Here is a 17,505-nt window from a genome sequence, read left to right as displayed (position 1 = left end):
ATAATCTACAATATGGGATGTTAAATAAATAGAACATTACATGTTCAAAATGTTAAAATATATTAAAGATTGGGATGCGAATGTTAACATTTGAGTGTAAAATAAATAGAATAATACAGTATGTAAACTTCTAGGACTGGCTTTTTAAAAACGCAGCATAAAATTCCCTGAAAAGTAATCCAAGTTGTTGCTTGTATCAGTAGTTTCTCTGTCTCTGTCTCTGTCTGTCTGTCTGTCTCTCTCTCTCTGCTGAGCAGTATTTCTGGGTGTGGCTGCTTCACAGTTTGCTTAACCATTTGGCCGTTGAAGGACCTCTGGGCTGTTTACAGTTTGGGGCTATTATGAGTAAAGCTGCTGTGAACATTTGTGTGCAGGTTTTCATTTAGACATAAGTATTCATTTCTCTGGGATAAATGTCCAAGAGAGCAATTGTGATGTTTTATGGTATTTGTGTGTTTAGTTTTTGGAGAAACTACCAAACTGTTTCCAGAGTGGCTGCAACACTTTATATTCTCACCAGCAGTGTAAGAGAGATTCAGTTTCTCTCCATTCCTTGCCAAGTGTCTAGTGCTGTCACTAATTTTTATTTCACCATTCTAATAGGCGTATAGTAATATATCATTGTGGTTTAAATTTACCTGATAGCTAATGATGGTAACAGCTTTTCATGTGCTTATTTACTATCTTCACTAGAGAATATCTGTTTATGATTCTGACACAATGTTAATTATTTGGGGATTTTTTAAGTGTTGAGTTATTATTTTTTATATGTTATAGGTTATAGTTACCAGTCCTTTGTTGGATATGTGGTACGCAAATATTTTCTCAGTCAGTACTTTTTCTGTTTATCCTGTTCACCTGTTATTTCACAGAGCAAAGGTCTTTTGTGCTTTGTTGTGTTTGGGGTTTTTTTTGCCTATGAATGTCTACTTGATTTTAAAACTTGTCCAAAGAGCATGTGAGAAACTAGGTATTTTTGACAGTTCTCGTGTAAGATTGCTCGGTTATATACAAAATGTCCAAAGGTGCATACTCTAACCTTTGGGGTTATTTGTCGCACCACATAGAAACTATTTGCATTTCTAGCAGACAAGAATGTGTAAGTTCCCTCCACTCTGACAGAGTTGCAGACATCCCAGACAATAGAAAGTCAAGTTCAGCACAGCATTGCTTCTTCCCAAGTTTCGTAGTGTGTCAGGAACACAAAACTAAGCTCGGGGCAGTGAGAATCCTCAGGTCTTGAGCTTAGATGATGGCTTTCAAATGCACAGGTAGTGATGCAACTCCTGGCCCATGGTAGGAGGCTTCGTTTCGGGGAGACCATTCATGCGGACCAATCAACTGAACGGATTGCTAGGTATTTTGTGTGCCGAGTGAGTTTGAGAAAGCCTAGTAGACTTAGCTTAAATCTTTCTGGGCAGCAGTTTATAGCCAGGGGACTAAGTCAGGTGGCCTCACTGATCACGGCAAAATGCAGTGACAACTCTCTACTCCTCACTACTCTTGTTATTTGAGGTTCCATTTAGCCGGTTGGAGTCCTGCCAACAGGCTAATAGTCCCTGGAATGCTTTTGCCTTCATCTCAGAGCACATTCACCGGCCACCACACCCTACAGGGACTGGCCAGTTAATAAACATGACTTTTCATGACTCTTCATGACAGTGATAGACAACCCTAATTTTGATCCAGAAGCTGCAACCTCGACTTCTCTGTTGGTAGGAGAAACTTCTGCTATGAATCTCAGAGGGAAGTCAGGGGTGGGTGGGTGGGAAAAGATTAACCTAAGAACTTATATGCATAACCCAGGGACACAGACAATTGTGTGGCGAAGGCCTGGGGCGGGGAGGGGTGCAGGGTGGAGGAGATCAATGGAGGGAGGGAGGGGACATTTGTAATACTTCCAACGATAAAGATAAATTAAAAAAAAAAAAAGAATTCTTTTTCCCTGTGCACCAGCCTCTAGGACCTGCAGAGAGCTTGCATTTCCTGCTCAAAGTTTTTCCAAGACACATTTGCTGATTGTCTAGTACCTGGCTTTGAGGAATTCAAAGGAGCACATTTATTCATTAAGCAGTGCTTCTGAACCATGCTCATGGATAATCCAACCCTGCGGGTGGCTCAGTTTCATTAATCAAGGTCTCTACTTACTTCTCTACCCTTCAACTCCTACTTCAATGACCTAACAGTAGTTTCTTTTTCTAGAAAAGGTGACTTCTCCACCTCCTCATCCCTGACAGACAGACCTTTTTGTTAGTCTCCTCTGTATCTTTTGCAAAATATAAACTATAACATCACAGAGAAAAGAGCATAAAACACAAATGTAACAAGGAGCATAAAACACAAATGTAACATTGTTTAATGCGAAATTATAAAGTGAAAATCTGCAAAACCATTGAATCAAGAAAGAGTATTGCCAGGCCAGAAGCCCCAATGTGCCCCCTCCCCTCCCCTCCCCTCCCCTCCCCTCCCCTCCCCTCCCCTCCCCTCCCCTCCCCTCCCCTCCCCTCCCCTCCCCTCCCCTCCCCTCCCCTCCCCTCCCCTCCCCTCCCCTCCCCTCCCCTCCCCTCCCCTCCCCTCCCCAGAGGTAACTGCTATCTTGACATTGGAGTTAATCATTTCCTTACCTTACTTTTTTGTACGAATCTCTAAATAGTATACTTTTGTCTGCTTTTAAACATTTTACAAATGGAGTCATATATCTTGCTTCTTTCATTAACCATTATGTTTATGAGCTTTCTTCATTTTGTTGAGTCTAAATTTAGTCTGCATACCTTCCTTGTTATAAAGTAGCACGTGATTACGTCACGTATTTGCCCATTTTTTATCTATTCTACTGTCGATCACTTGAGTTGTTTTCAGTCTTGGGTGAATAGAAATAGTACTGCGATAAACATTCTTGTACACATTTTCTGGTTCAAATGTGACAATAGTCTCTCGAGGGTAAACTCTTCGTAGTAGACTTTCTGAGTCACAGTGCACGGCTGTCTCGACTTTAGATGAGGTCAGCGCGGCCTGCCAGTTGACTGTGTCACCAGCAGTCCCCGTTTCTCCCCGAGAGCAGGCGTCCTTTCAGCATTCTGATGGGACGGCCTGTGTCGCTGGGGTTTTCATAGAGCGATGCCTTTGTCCTTTGGTCCTCTGGGCCCATACACACCAAAAGTAGCCAAGCTACCTAGCGCTCAGTTGGGTCTTTTGAACACTTAAGATAAGTTTGTAAGGCATAAAAATATTTGTTGCATTTAATGACATTATCAGAAAACAAAAACCAAATATTTATGACACTCAACAAGTCATACTGTTTTTCTGTAGTATTTCCTTACAGACCTGACTCAATTTATTGCTTCAATGTTTTACATAACTGTAGTCACAACATAGGTATGATTTTGTGTTTTGCTCTGTTCCCTTTATGGGGTATCATGAACATTTTTTCCTACCTGCTACGTAAGATTACTAATAATTATTGTACGCTGTGTAATATTTTGCCAATATTAGCAGTTCTGGGGGAGATAGTTGGGGCAGGTTTTCATGCCCTTCAACCCCACTCTTCATTCCCCACAAGCAACATCAAATATTCAGTCTAAGGGAAAAGAGCATGCACTCTGTCTAAATACAGCTTTAAGCCCCCTGGCCTCTCTTCAACAAAATCCCCTCCACCATGTAGAAATGCTGGTGGTCTGCTGACTATTGAGGGTATACAAGTGACTTAATTGTTCCCCTGTGGGTGAGCCTTCAGATTGTTTCTAATCCTTTGAAATTTTAAATCATGCTCATTCTAAGGTCCACTTTTCTCCCTTTAGACTATTTCCTCAACATAACTTCTTCGAAGAGGGTTAATGAGTCAGAGAGGAATGTTTTCTGGGTCTTGATATATATAATACTGAAGCACTCTACAAAAGTGGTGTTCCAATTTATAGTTGCAGAAAGGATGTACGAATGTGCATATTAAACTAATCAGTGTCCTTAGTTGCAAACTAAGAAAATGTATTGATCCTTCCAGAGGTCCAGAGAGTAAGTCTTGGAGGCTCCACAGCCATAATTGATGCCCACACAACACTACGGGACTGTTCCAGAAAAGACAATGTTGTTGTCAAGAGAAGACAACAGCTCATGTGCTGAGTTTGGGCACTGGCTGACGCAAGGACCTTTGCTGTTCCCAAAGCTGGGCACCTCTGCTGTCATCTCCATCAGAAAATGAGTTCTGTGCATCATCTGCTCCCTCCTGTTTCCATTTTCTATATCAAACTCTTAATTGGATATAATTGTAGGTGACATGTCTACATCCCTGTTTCAAAGAAGCTTGGCAAAATGAGTTGTGTATTTTCCTTAAGAACCAGGACTTACAATAAGACAACTTCCCCAAATATAAGAAGGTTGTTCAAAAGGTGCTGCTGGTCACAGATATGATGTATGTCTGCCTCACCTTGAAAACTGCCAGCATTAGATAACTAAATTGTTTTTGCTAATCGGTTATACAATAGTTCTTTTTTCATCTATCTGATTACTAATTAAATTTTTTTTCAAGTTTCTATGTGCGAATTTTACATCCACTCACATCTATTATAAATATTCAGTCCACCTTCTTCATCTATTATAAATATTATAAATATTTCTATTAGAGATATCTGGAATATATTTATCAATATATTTCTCATAGATGCATAGAAACTTTTATATACCATAGAGATTAACCTTAGTTGTCAATTTCTCATCTTTGCACATCTAAATGTCACAATCATTCCTGCACAAGGCGGAGGTCGGGTAGGCTCAGCTTGCCTGGCCTTTGTGCCCTTTCATTGCCATGATATCATTTATTCTAAGAAGCAACTGGTCTATTGACATATGCCCAGAGAATTCCAAGTAACTCTAAAAGGAGAAGAAAAAGTGAACCTCAAATCACAAATATTTGTTTTATGCCTTTGCACATTTCATGAATCCAGTCATTTTAGGAAGCCTAAGAACATTACACCTTTAAGCGGCTGAAGTAAATATCCACGTCTCAGGTGGTAAGTTTTGAAAACGTTAGACTTGACCTTGACAATTTTCTCCCATCTTCATCATGGACTGATGAGACAGGCAAGGGAAATAATATTTGTTCTTTATGTCTAATCTTTCATCCAAAAGATCATTAGTTCATAAACATGGACCTCAAATGAGACCCAAGCCTACTTCTACATTCTATAAATGGCCATTTACATATGGGGGGAAATAGCTAAGTTATTTTATTAAGGTTATAAATACTTTACCAACAGAGTCAGAAATTGGATACTTCTCGATTTTGGTCCCTCATCGTTCCTCTCTCATATGCTCTTTATACAGGATTGTTCAGCTGCCAAGTCACATTCTCAAGAGCCAGGGCATTAGGCAGCATTCTTTGGGGCACCAGGCCATGCGCTTTCCTCCTCCACCAATAAAAGCACAAAAGGTGCAGGTTACCTCATAGGCCTTTGGGCAAATGCCTGAACCTTCCTGGATCAATCTGCCCGCGCTTTCTGACACATACAGACTCGCCCTTGCTGGTGCTGCCCATGGTGGCGAATGTCTGTAGAAGGACTTTGACGGATGAATGGCATTTTCCACTACACGGTGAATTGTGAGCTCCCCTGGGTAATAAAAATAAATCCAACCAACATGATTGCATTTTACAGAAGGGGTGGTAGAGCAGGGAGCGACCAATCAGAAGTATCTAAAGCACTGAATTATGCCCCAGAGGAGTCATCTTGCATATCCTTGGTTCTGTTTCCATGGTAGTAAGGATGGCTTGGGATATTCAAAGGCAATTTAAATGCATTTAGGCCACAACGTACAAGGGGATAATCTTAGAAAAGTCAGAAGTGAGTAAACATTAACAGCTAGTAAAATAAGCAGTATTAAAAACCACACCCCATCTTGCTTCCTTTTTTATTTAGTGAAAAAAAACCAAAATATTTTTGACATCTGGAAATTATGCCTGCTTCTAACTCGGGCTTAGGATGACTCATTCTGAGATGGTGTTACAATGATCATGTGCTAGAATACAGAAATTTGGGCTGTTTATTTTTTAAATTTAATTTTCAGCTCAAAGGTATGAACTCTCATCACCATTCTCCCCAGGGCCAGCCTCAGGAGTGTGTAGACCAGGCTTGAAAGGGTGCCCCCACTGAAAATACAGCTTTTTGATGACATGTTAGAATTGGGGATTCCTTTTTTTTAAGTGCTGGTGACTTTTCAGTCTTTCACAGTCTACAGGGGGAATTCAAAGTCCCCTTGGAGAAGGAAACTTAGACTTGCACTTTAAACATCACCAGTTGTGATCTGTTAGCATTCTGGCAGAAACCTGGGAAGGGGGCTTAAGATAAACAGAAAAAGAAAGAAGAGACTGAACAAAGAAAGCGTGGGTAGGAAAGACAAAAAGTCTATTTCCTAATTTTCCTCTAGGGCACTGCTTGAATTGCAATAATGGGGCAAAAGCCTCATGTTGCTTTATTTAATTTATAATTTTGTTTAACAAATACATATATATATAGTTTTTTGGTTTTTTTGAGAAAGAGGAAGGGAGAGGGAGAGAGAGAGAAACATCAGTGTGAGAGCGAAACATCTATCAGCTGCCTCCTGTATGCCCCCCACAAGGGATGTAACCAGCAACCCCGGCATGTGCCCTGAGTGGGAATCAAACCACAACCTTTCAGGGCACAGGACGACACCCAACCGAGACACACCAGCCAGGACTGTTTAACAAATATTTTTTAGCACTTACTAGATGTTAGACAACATTCTGTGCACTTTACAAATAACAAATAATTTATTCCTCATAACAACCCTAAGAAGTAGGCACTTTTATTATCTCTATTGGATAAATGAGGAAACAGGCACACAGAGGACGAAGTGAGGGTCCCAAGGTCACCAGCTAGTAAGTGACAGAACTTAGATTCTGGATGCAGGTCCAGATGTGGCTCCAGAATCCCACCTTTGAACCACTCCATTCTGCTCATATAAGTGAATGTGTTCAAATCTCTTGGAAAGCTTTGGTATTAAGGGATGTGGTGAGAAGAGAGATCAATTTAATGGTAACAGCCAGCTCCCAGGATTCATCTTTCAGGCGAGAATATCTAATGATGTCTGCAGAAGACTCGGGAGACTTCCTTTGCTTTGTGGAACATATAGAGAGCAACAGCAATTTGCTACCTCTGTACTCATCTTTGAATGGAGATTTTGAAGTTGATTAGATAAAAATTTTAATTTTCACACAAAAGAGAGTTTGAACTCCCACGGGGGGGGGGGGGCAATTGGGCATTAGCTAGATGGCCCGTGAAGGAAACTTCACATTTTGTTCATTTGAAAACAGAGAATAGTGGGATGGGAGAAAAAAGTAGGGGACTCAAAGTATTTTGTAGACTCTGAAACTCTTCTATGTAGTTTAGCATCATGGGGATTTTCTTGGCTTTCACTGTGAAGGTAGCATGACCCTCTCTCAATGAGGGGTGTGAGTTAGTCACTATTTCCAACCGTACAATTGCTTCATTATGTCCACACCCACATTTTTCTGTTTATGGCCAAAGAAAAGGCCCATTGTTGATGCCAAATCACCATCTGAAAACAAGAGTATCATAATTCACCTAAAAGATCTTAAACTGTTCTGGGGAACAGTATATTTTATCTGAGGCTGGAATGCAGTTTTTAATTATCCCTTATTTAAGAAAATGGTGTTAAATCTTTCTAAGTATTAAAAATACCTAGATCTTTAAAGGTATTAAATCTTTAAAGGTATAAAAATTATTCTTCACAACCCTCAGAATTTGTGTTTTACTTTTTGAAAACGTTCTGTGTTTTGCATATTAGTAGTTTATCCCAGAAACCTGGGTTTCTGGCCAGTGAGGGCTGCAGAAGACCGAAGTGGTTGTAAGCCATTGTTCAGAGACCACAGCATTTCAGTTTCAAAGGAGGGGGATTCTGGTTCCCCAAGGAACTGCTCTTTCCTGTAAACAGAAAACTGGTGGTGGGATGCTGTTACTGGCATCCTTGGATTGAGGCCAGAGATGCTGCTAAACATCCTACAATGCACAAAACAACCTCCTACAACAAACAATTGCCTGGTCCAAAATGTTAATAGTGATGCAACTGAGAAGCTTTGCAATAAAGATTTTCAAAACTTTATTTGTATACACAGTAAGTCAGTCCACCTTGGTTGTTTACCAGCTCACGAGGGTGCTCAGCAGGAATCAATGTTTATAGAAGCACCATTTCAGGGCTTAAGGTTCCAAACTACACTAAAAACAATTTTGTGAGCTAGCCCAAGGACCTAACCTTTGTTTAGAACTTAGAAAAAATATTTGCTAAGTTCTAGTCTTGCAATGAACTTTTGGAATGCTCCTGTTTGAAAATTGGTTGCTGCCTTGATGGCATCTCTCAGTTCAGAACACCCGGATAATAGTTTGTGTCTGCATTGTTCAGCTTCATGCTTTTCAGCTCCTAGGAATTCTAACAAATAAGTCACCGTTAGTAGGACCTTCTGTTGAACGAGGACAGAGTATCATGGGGGTAGAGGTTAAGGGGATGGGCTTTGGATCCAAGTGCCATCACTTTTGGATGGGTGGTTTTCCAGCTTTAGTCCTCAGTGATTTTTACAGACTTGTTTGAATGATATGAAATGGTTTATCCAAATGTGTGCTCCAGTGCCTGGTACATAGTAGATGTTCAATTAACAGCAATTCTCTTCTCCTCACCTATTTTTTTTTTTTTTTTAGGGAGAATTCTTCCCTTCTCCTACCTCATTAAAATGAAACATCTACCCTTTTGGAAGGATTGAGAAGGGAGCTTCTGTCCTTGCTTCTGCCTGTTCTATTCTTCTCCAAGGGGGGAGGGAAGGCCCACCTGATTGGTGAGATTTGAGGAAAGGATATTTAGTAGAGTCCCATGAGTTCACATGGAGCTTTTGTACAAATGAGACAAAGGTTCCCCTCTGGATGGACACAGTCTTTGACCAGAGGGCTTAATTAGCAGGCAGTATTTTTTTAAAAGAATTGATTTTAGAGAAAGAGGAAAGGAAAGGGAAAGAGAGAGAAACATTGATGTGAGAGAGAAACATAGATTGGTCTCTTCTCGTATCTGCCCTGACCAGGGATCAAACCTGAAACCTGGGTACATGCCCTGACTGGGAATTGAACCCATGACTCTTCAGTGCATGGGACAATGCTCCAACAAACTGAGCCACTTGGCCAGAGCAGCAGACAGTATTTTTATACAACACAGACTCAAACCCGTGTGCCCAGCTTGGCTAGTGGAGTGTGGGCTGGATTTCAGCCCTATGTGCCCCTCAGCTGGCACCCTGTGCAGGAAATAACTTGCACTAGTGCATGCACTGTCATCTTTAGAACTGCCCTGCCTGCAACAAGCTTTATTTCCCTCTGTGGGCAAGCACCCTTGGATCAAGGCTGCAGGGCGGGCTTCTAGAGGCAGGCCTGTCCCTACTCTGTGCTCGACAGGTCTGAGGCAGGTGACCATTTTCCCTGTGGAAATGTGGCTGCTCTGCAAATCTTGCCTGACTTTCAGGGCCTAGGAATCTAAACTTGGGGGAGGAGTAGGAAGCCTGATCCTGGCTGCAGGTCCACGCAGCATCCTCCATCCGACTCTAACTCTATTGCTCCAGAGGGGACAGGGGCGAGATTAGCATCTCAGAAACTCCCACGGCCTATTCCTTCATCTATGCATCCATGTATTCATTTATTCCAGAAATGGTTTTCAGCATCTTCATGTGGCAGGTACAATGCTAGAACTTGGAGGTGAAACTGAATTAGTCACAATCTCTGCTCTAAAAATGCTCACAGCCCAGTGGGGGAGAGAATCAAGTGACAACAGAGTGGTGTAGCCAGTTCTCTAAGTGACATGTATATGGGGTGCTTTGGGAGCAATGGGACCAGATCAAAAACTTAACTCAGTCTGAGAGGAGCAGAACAATCCAGGCTCTTCCCAGCAGAGGCTACATGGGAACTGAGCATTAAAGGCAGAGAAGGGGCTTTTTCAGGCAGAGGTGCAGTAAGGGGGAGAATGGCATGAAGGATAATGTTGGTGTCTGGTGGACAACTAGGTGAATGAATCGTGGTGACGCTCATTAGGAAAGAGGGTGCAGAGGGAGAAGGGTTTTAGATTGTTTTAGATTGTGTGTCGCCTTTAGTTGTCTAGTAACTCGGTGGATATAGGAATTTGGAGGGAAGGGAAAAAGAGAAAACCGTGTTTTTATTGAAAACGAATATATGCCAGATGTTATGTTAAATGATTTATGTGCTTTATTTCTTTGAATTTTCCTCAGACTCTGTGAGTTGGGTATCATTATCTCCACTTTACAGATAAGGAAAGCAAGGTCTTTCTCAAGGCCGCCATGGCAGGGGTGCAATTTGAATCCAGATTGTCTGTGCCCAAGCCCGTGTTCCGTCCAGGATCTGAGACTCTTTCTGGGTGAGATGATGGAGTTGGGGCTGGAGAGTCTGGTTGGGAAGTCTTTACCCCACAAATGATGGCTCATTCTGCATCTGCATTTGTCTTGTTAAGATTGCATCCAGGTGTACTTGTCACTGCAAATTATGGCCTATAGTTTAATTTATATTAGCCTGCCTCCCTCCCTTCCTTCCTTGCTTTATAAGAGCCACTCATCTAGTAGTACTGGATCTTTTAATTACTGTTTATTTTTCCCAACCAGGGCTGGGGACCGAGCCTGCAACTGAGGTTCGTGCCCTTGACCGGAATTGAACCCACACCCTTCAGTCTGCGGGTCGATGCTCTAACCACTGAGCCAAGCATGCTAGGGCTCAGTGGGTTTTAATGCTGTTATTATGTCGGGTGCAACAATTTCCTGGCTGACTCTCAACCAAGCACAATTTAATCTGCTTTGATAAAAGCATAACATTTTCATAGCTGGAAGGCCAATAGCTGAACAAGAGCACAGTTTAAATTTTCTTTCAAGAAGGCAAAAGGTTTATCCCATGAGCTAGAATTAGCATATGCACTGTAAGAACTGCAGCTGGTGATGTCACAAAGAATGTATTTACTTGAATTTATTTCTGAGGTTGCCAAAGTTGGAAAGCAGTCCCCATTTACTCTGATGAGAATTGTCTCTGTCACTCTGCATCTCTCTCCCCCTCATCTCTACCTCTATTTATCTGTTGTCTCTCAGACTCTTTCTCTTTGTTAATGCATTGGAATTCATTTTTTAAAATTATAATTCTCAAAATAGAAAATTAAGGCTTCTTTTGAGGAACATTTTTATTTGACCATGTTAAGAGGCCTGGAGGAATAACTAGACAGCTTGGGTATCCTGGTTTCCATGCACCTTTCATTGAAATTAAGAAAAATTATTAAAAATTCTGTTTAAATAATCTTGGACATAGCTATTAATAAATACAGTTCATCCAGTAGAGGGCAGTACTGACTTATTCATGGACACCTTCAATATAAAATTTAGTTATGAAAAACTTTTCTTTCTTGCTTTTTTAAAAGGAAGCCCCTAACAGACAATAGGTGCTTTGAATTCAGCAAAAGTGCCTTTGTTACAAAGGAGAAGCCTAGCCATCAGCTTTGTTCTCTGAACGTCTCAGTTTCTGTGCTGCTTCACCACCGGTACTAATGAAAAGGTACATTTCTAACTGCAGAGCTAGACTAAGGTAGTGCAGACATCACGTCCCACTCCTCCAATTCCAGTCCTCATTAGTGTCCCTTCATTGACTTTGCTTAGGGACTCGTGCTGGGGACAATGATTTGGGGTATCAGTGGTGGCTGCTGTTCCTAACTGGTCCTTGGGCTGGTTTGAGGCTCTGGAGAAAAGCGTTTGGGACATCTGGGATCCAGTGGATTTACACCAGCCTTTGTGAGACTGAGCAGAGAGAGCAGCACATCAGGCATGGGGGGGGGGGGGGGGGAGGCTTTCTTCTCTTCGTCAGGAAACTGGTGACGGATGGTCTTGCATCCTGCAGAATGGAAACCTTGGAGACAGAAACCTTGACACCAAACTCGATGTTCTTGCAAAGATGGGTGGAAGCTGTGAGGTTTCCACAGTTGATTCTGCAGGAATCAGTTATGGACAAGTGGGAGTAGAGGCAAAAGGTTAGGGCAGATGAGTTGTAGTTGTTGCCGACACCTGCCTTGCAGGTCCATGTTAATCTCTGCTGTGGGGACCCCCCACTATAGATGGGAGACATTGTGATAAGAAAACAGTTACTTTGCCCGGCCGGGCGTGGCTCAGCGGTTGAGCGTCGACCTAGGATCCAGGTGATCGGGGTTCGATTCCTGGTCAGGGCACATGCCTGGGTTGCAGGCTAGCCGATCAGTGACTCTCTCATCATTGATGTTTCTATCTCTCTCTCTCTCCCTCTCCTTTCCTCTCTCTGAAATCAATAAAGATATATTAAAAAAAGAAAAAAGAAAACAGTTACTTTGAGTTGCTGCCAAGGCTTTATACTGCATAACAACCCTGCTCCCATCCACAGTTTGAACATTTAGATAAGGACCTGATCTTTGGATTCTTGCCCCAAGTTCCCACTTTGCTTTCCCCATGGCACCTTTTAAAATAACCACTTAGAGTTGAGCCCTCGATCTTGGCCCCAACCACCTTCTGTATAACAAGTGCTTGCTACCCTAATCCCTGTCTCCTGCTCACTAGTGACCCGGGATACAGAGCAGCCTTCCCCTGGCTCAGCTCTAACCACCCCCACCCTCATTCTGGGATCTGTAAGTAATAAATCTGGTGACTTTACTTCCTTTGTGTGAGTATTGAAACTGTGCCACCCCAGGATATTGACACCCCCAAGTGGAAGCTTGGATGCTGAGGGATCCAAGTATTGGTGGCTTGTGCCCCCTCAGCCAGCAGGTCATAATCAGCATATTCTTAATTTAACACACCAATTAGGGGTCTCCCAACACAGGCATCTTTTTTAGATAAATACTTCATCATTTTTTTATTGAAATATAATCAACATACAGCATTATATTAGTTTCAGGTGTAAAACAGAATGATTTGATAGTTGTACATATTGAAATCACCACAATAAGTCCAGTTAACATCCATCACCACACATAGGTACAATTATTTTCTTATGATAAGAACTTTTAAGATCTACTTTCTTAACTTTCAAATACACAATACAGTATTATTAACTATAGTCGCCACACTATACATTATATCCCCAGGACTTATTTATCTTATACAGTAACTGAAAGTTTGTATCTTTTGGTCACCTTCACCCATTTGACGCAAGCCTCAACCCCTGCCTCTGGAAACCACTGATCTGCTCTCTGTATCTATGAGTTCGAGTTTTTTATTTTATTTTATTATTTTATTTTAGATTGTACATGTAAGTGAGATTGTACAGTATTTGCCTTTCTCTGTCTGACTTATTCCATGTAGCATAACGCCCTCAAAGTCCATCCATGTTGTTGCAAACAACAAGATTTCTTTCTTTTTTACAGCTGAGTAATATTCCATTGTACATATGTACTACATTTTCTTTATGTATTCATCCATCGACCAGCACTTAGGTTGTCCATGTCTTGGCAATTGTAAATAATACTGAAATAAATGTGGGGGTGCAGATGTCTTTCTGAGTCAGTGTTTTCAATTCCTTTGGATCAGTATCCAGAAGTGGAATTGCTGGATCATGTGGTAGTTCTATTTTTAATTTTTCGAGGAACTTCTTGTGGGGAAAATATTCTTTCCCCACACTTCCTCAGTTCCTCTTTTCACTCATAGGGTCTTTCTCTTTTTTCCCAGGGACTGCTAACCTTGAAGGATCTGTATTTTTAAAATTATTTTTATAGATGATTTCATTATGGAAGTTGACAGTTTTCTTACACACAATTGCCTTCACCTTGGCTGATTTATGCTGATAGGACCTGAGTCCATACTATAAAAAATGGCCATTACTAAAAGGAGGGAAAGTGGGGTACCATTCTACCACAGCTGGAGTTAAAAACTAAGGTTACTGATGATACAAAAAACCTTGGTTGTGGGTTTATTCAAAGCATTTCAATGACACTCAGAGAAGTCTGATTTATTCAATTCTAAAAACTCTCATTCTAATATCAATTTCAGCTGAGAACTTCAAGGAGGTTGAGCTGACAAGGAAAGAGAGTTCAATTCAACGTGCGCTTATCGTTCGTTTGTTCTATTAACACTAAGTACTGTAGACTCTTAAAAAGAAACACCAGCCTTGCTACTTTAGCTCAAGGAGCTTAAAGTTCCTTTGGGGCAATACTATATTAACCCTGAAAATGATTAGAGAGCAATATCAGACATAGTTCCCATCAGAAGCAATTGTAGAAGAGATGAGACTAGGGAGGAGGTGATTATGTCTCCAGGTAACCTGAAAAGATTTTCTAGAGGATGGGAGTGGGAAAGAGGGAGTGAAGGTTTGCAGCAGAATTGGAAAGAGAAGGAAGAGCTGTTTAAGGAAATTTAATTACTGCAAATAACATTCTTTAAGACATTTCAAGATGAAAGGAAAGCTTGGTAGGCAAGACTGGAAAAATGCAACATTGAGGAGGGAAGCTGTGGTCTTTTTCACTTTCATTATTGTTTTAAAGTTGTATTTGGCTTCTGCCAAGGAAAACAAGCACCAGAGCATACAAGGGACTCCAGGAATTAGAGAGGCCGGAAGTTCTGTTGCACAAAAGCCTAGAACTTTCTCCATTTGACCATCCATTGTTCTCAGCCATGACCTAGTTTCTATGCACTCTTAACTGGGTCCCTGTGGGGCTTCTAGATTGAAAAGCTTTTTGTTTTTAAATGCTTAAAAATAAGAAAGTCGCCACTGTTGATGCCTGTCCAATACATGCAGGTGTTAAGTAGCAATTAAATGTTTTGAAGCTCTTTCTAGTGAAAATTAATCAAGAACAGTGTCTCAATATTTTGTGTAATTAGACCGTGGTGTTGAGTTCATTCTGTTTTTATCTGTGAATCATGGCCTGGATAGGGAGGCTTTCGCCCCACACTAGAATACGCCAAAACAGACACTTCAGCTGAGAGTAAGTCTGTGTGCTGTCAGAAGCATGCGGCAGGGGGCTGAAACAGAGTGTGATTTCAGTCCTTTCTCCCTAATTGTGAAAGGACCCTGTTCTAACTGATGGGCCATCGCCTTGGCTCGTGGGCCTTGCACGATGGGCACATTCTTTAGTGCTGTCCTGGCCTCATGAAAAAAACACCACGACTTTAGGAGAGGGAGCAGCCGATGCTCCTTCCAAATGGAAATAGAGAAGGGAGACTAAGTGACAGTGATTCTCCCCTTGTCTCCTGGCAGTTGCTTAAGTTTCCCCATTCATAGAGGAAATAACGTAGCTTATGTTTGAATCGGTATTTTTTTTTTTTAATTATTGAAATTTTATATTTAAATGGTTAAAATTCTGTCAGCTCATGAATGGACCGATCCAGGAGAGACTGGGGTTCACCTGCCCCACCGGCCTCAGGAAGCTCCTTCATTTGTTTATCTGTCCTTCTGCTTTGAGCACTTTGGCTCCGAGTTTTGCAATAAATTCTGTGCAAAGTGGGAAGAGGCAATTCTGATGGCTGCTATTTGTGAAAAGAACTTGCTGAGCATCTTCCCCAGAGGCAACAGATTCGGAAGCTGGATTTTTCTCACTGGTGAAGAGATCAGATGAGGACAATTTTGCACTGCAAAGATATCCATTATAATAGTTGTTTTTCTAATGAGAGTAACAGATTCTTTAAACATAATTGAATTCCAAAATGAATTATGCCTCTATTTAGGTAAATTGAAATTTCCGATGTTGAAATTTGTATATTAATTGGTTGTTTTCATTTTCTAGTGCATGAACTGCTGTTGAGGTGAAGTGACTGTGTGGTTTTATTACAGTTTGTGTCTTAGGGGTCTCCACAGAAATGGAACCAACAGGAAATACATATACACATATACATATACATATATATACACATATACACAGAAATTTAGCTTAAGGAATTGGCTCACCTGATTGTGGGGGCGATCAAATCTACAATTTGCAGGCTAGGTCAGCAGGCTGAAACTGAAGGGACAGTTGATGATGGAGTTCAAGTTCAAAGACAATCTGGAGTCAGAACTCGATCTTCCTCGGGGTACCTCAGTGTGTTTTTTCATTGAAGGCTTTCAACTGATTGGACGAGACCCACCCACATTGTGGAGGCTAACTTGCTTTTCTTCAAGTGTACTTTTTAAAATGTTAATCACATCTAAAAAATACCTTCATAACAACAATTAGATGGGTGTTTGACCAAAAACTGGACACCATGGCCTAGCCAACACGTAAAATTAACAATGACAGCTTATAAATTAATAAATGCAGGTACATAAAATTATGTATATAAGTTTACAATAAGTACATACACTGGAGTGAGTGAGAAATTCATACTGGACGAAATTATCAGATTAAAAAGCAAAGACATATTTTTCAGACTTAGATGTTTCAAGCTCACATAGACTTCTTAATATCTAGGGCTGGACAGGTCAGAGATTATATACTTTGGGTGAGTTTTTTCTGGGTCTGGGCCTGCTGTCCCATCTCCCACTGCCCTAATTGCAATGTGCAGCTCTGTTCCCCTTTCACCCTCCCAACAGCTGGAGTTTGTGATGGAGAATCAGTTTACCCATCCACAGTATGGCCTGGCTTGGGACACTACCGCTAACTCAACCCTTATATTTTACAAAAAGGGATACAGGCATAGAGGAAACTCTTTGAATTTGTTCATTGCAGTGAGACTCAGTGTGGTATGTTTAAGCACCTTATTTTTAAAAGTCATTTATCATAAAGAACATAAAACCCCTATTGTAAAGGTGACAAGCCAATGAGGGCCACTTTTGAGCAATATTATTTCAAGTTGTAATAGGGGTAAACAATCAGTCAAGATCAAAGGTTAGCTAGCTCATAGTTTCCTCAAGGAATCCCAAACCAATTTCTGATTCATCACAATTTAAAGATCCTTATCCCTTTCACGTGTCAGGGGAACTCTGTGGATGCAGAATATACAGCTTATAAACAGAGTCCCTGACTTTCAGGTTGAAGTTTAAGAAATTATAATAAAGGGAACAATAAATAGTTAATAATGAGAATTAATAGTGAGAATTACAGAAGATGAATTACTGTGTACAAGCCCCTGTGCCCATTACAGGCACTTTCTCGTTTAAATCATACTCCATATTCTTTGTGCGCACAGATAAAGACATAATTTAATCGGGGCAGCCCAGGGTGCAGTTACAAACTTCAGCTGGGTTGGCCCAGGTCCCCAGTCTGAGCTCCCAGCGCTAATGCTCGTGGGCAGGCATGGCCGAAGCGGCGCTTTCTCGTCGGGCAACGAGGCCAACGTCACTTGCAGCAAGCTTTCCAAAGTCAAGCTGACACGGGGCCAATCTAACTCAGAGCCTGGGTTCCTCCGGCGGGGGCTGGATCAATTTGGTTTGTTCGAGTCATCTAGTTGAAAAAAAAAAGGAGGAGGCCGCGTCCTTAAGTGGAGATATTTGTGCTCATCCTGTTGACACAACCAGAGCCTTGAAAACT

Source organism: Miniopterus schreibersii, assembly GCF_964146895.1.
Source record: "Miniopterus schreibersii genome assembly, chromosome: 1".
In the NCBI taxonomy this organism is placed as follows: Eukaryota; Metazoa; Chordata; class Mammalia; order Chiroptera; family Miniopteridae; genus Miniopterus; species Miniopterus schreibersii.
The sequence above is the reverse complement of the archived record's forward strand: the minus strand, read 5'-3'. Positions refer to the sequence as shown.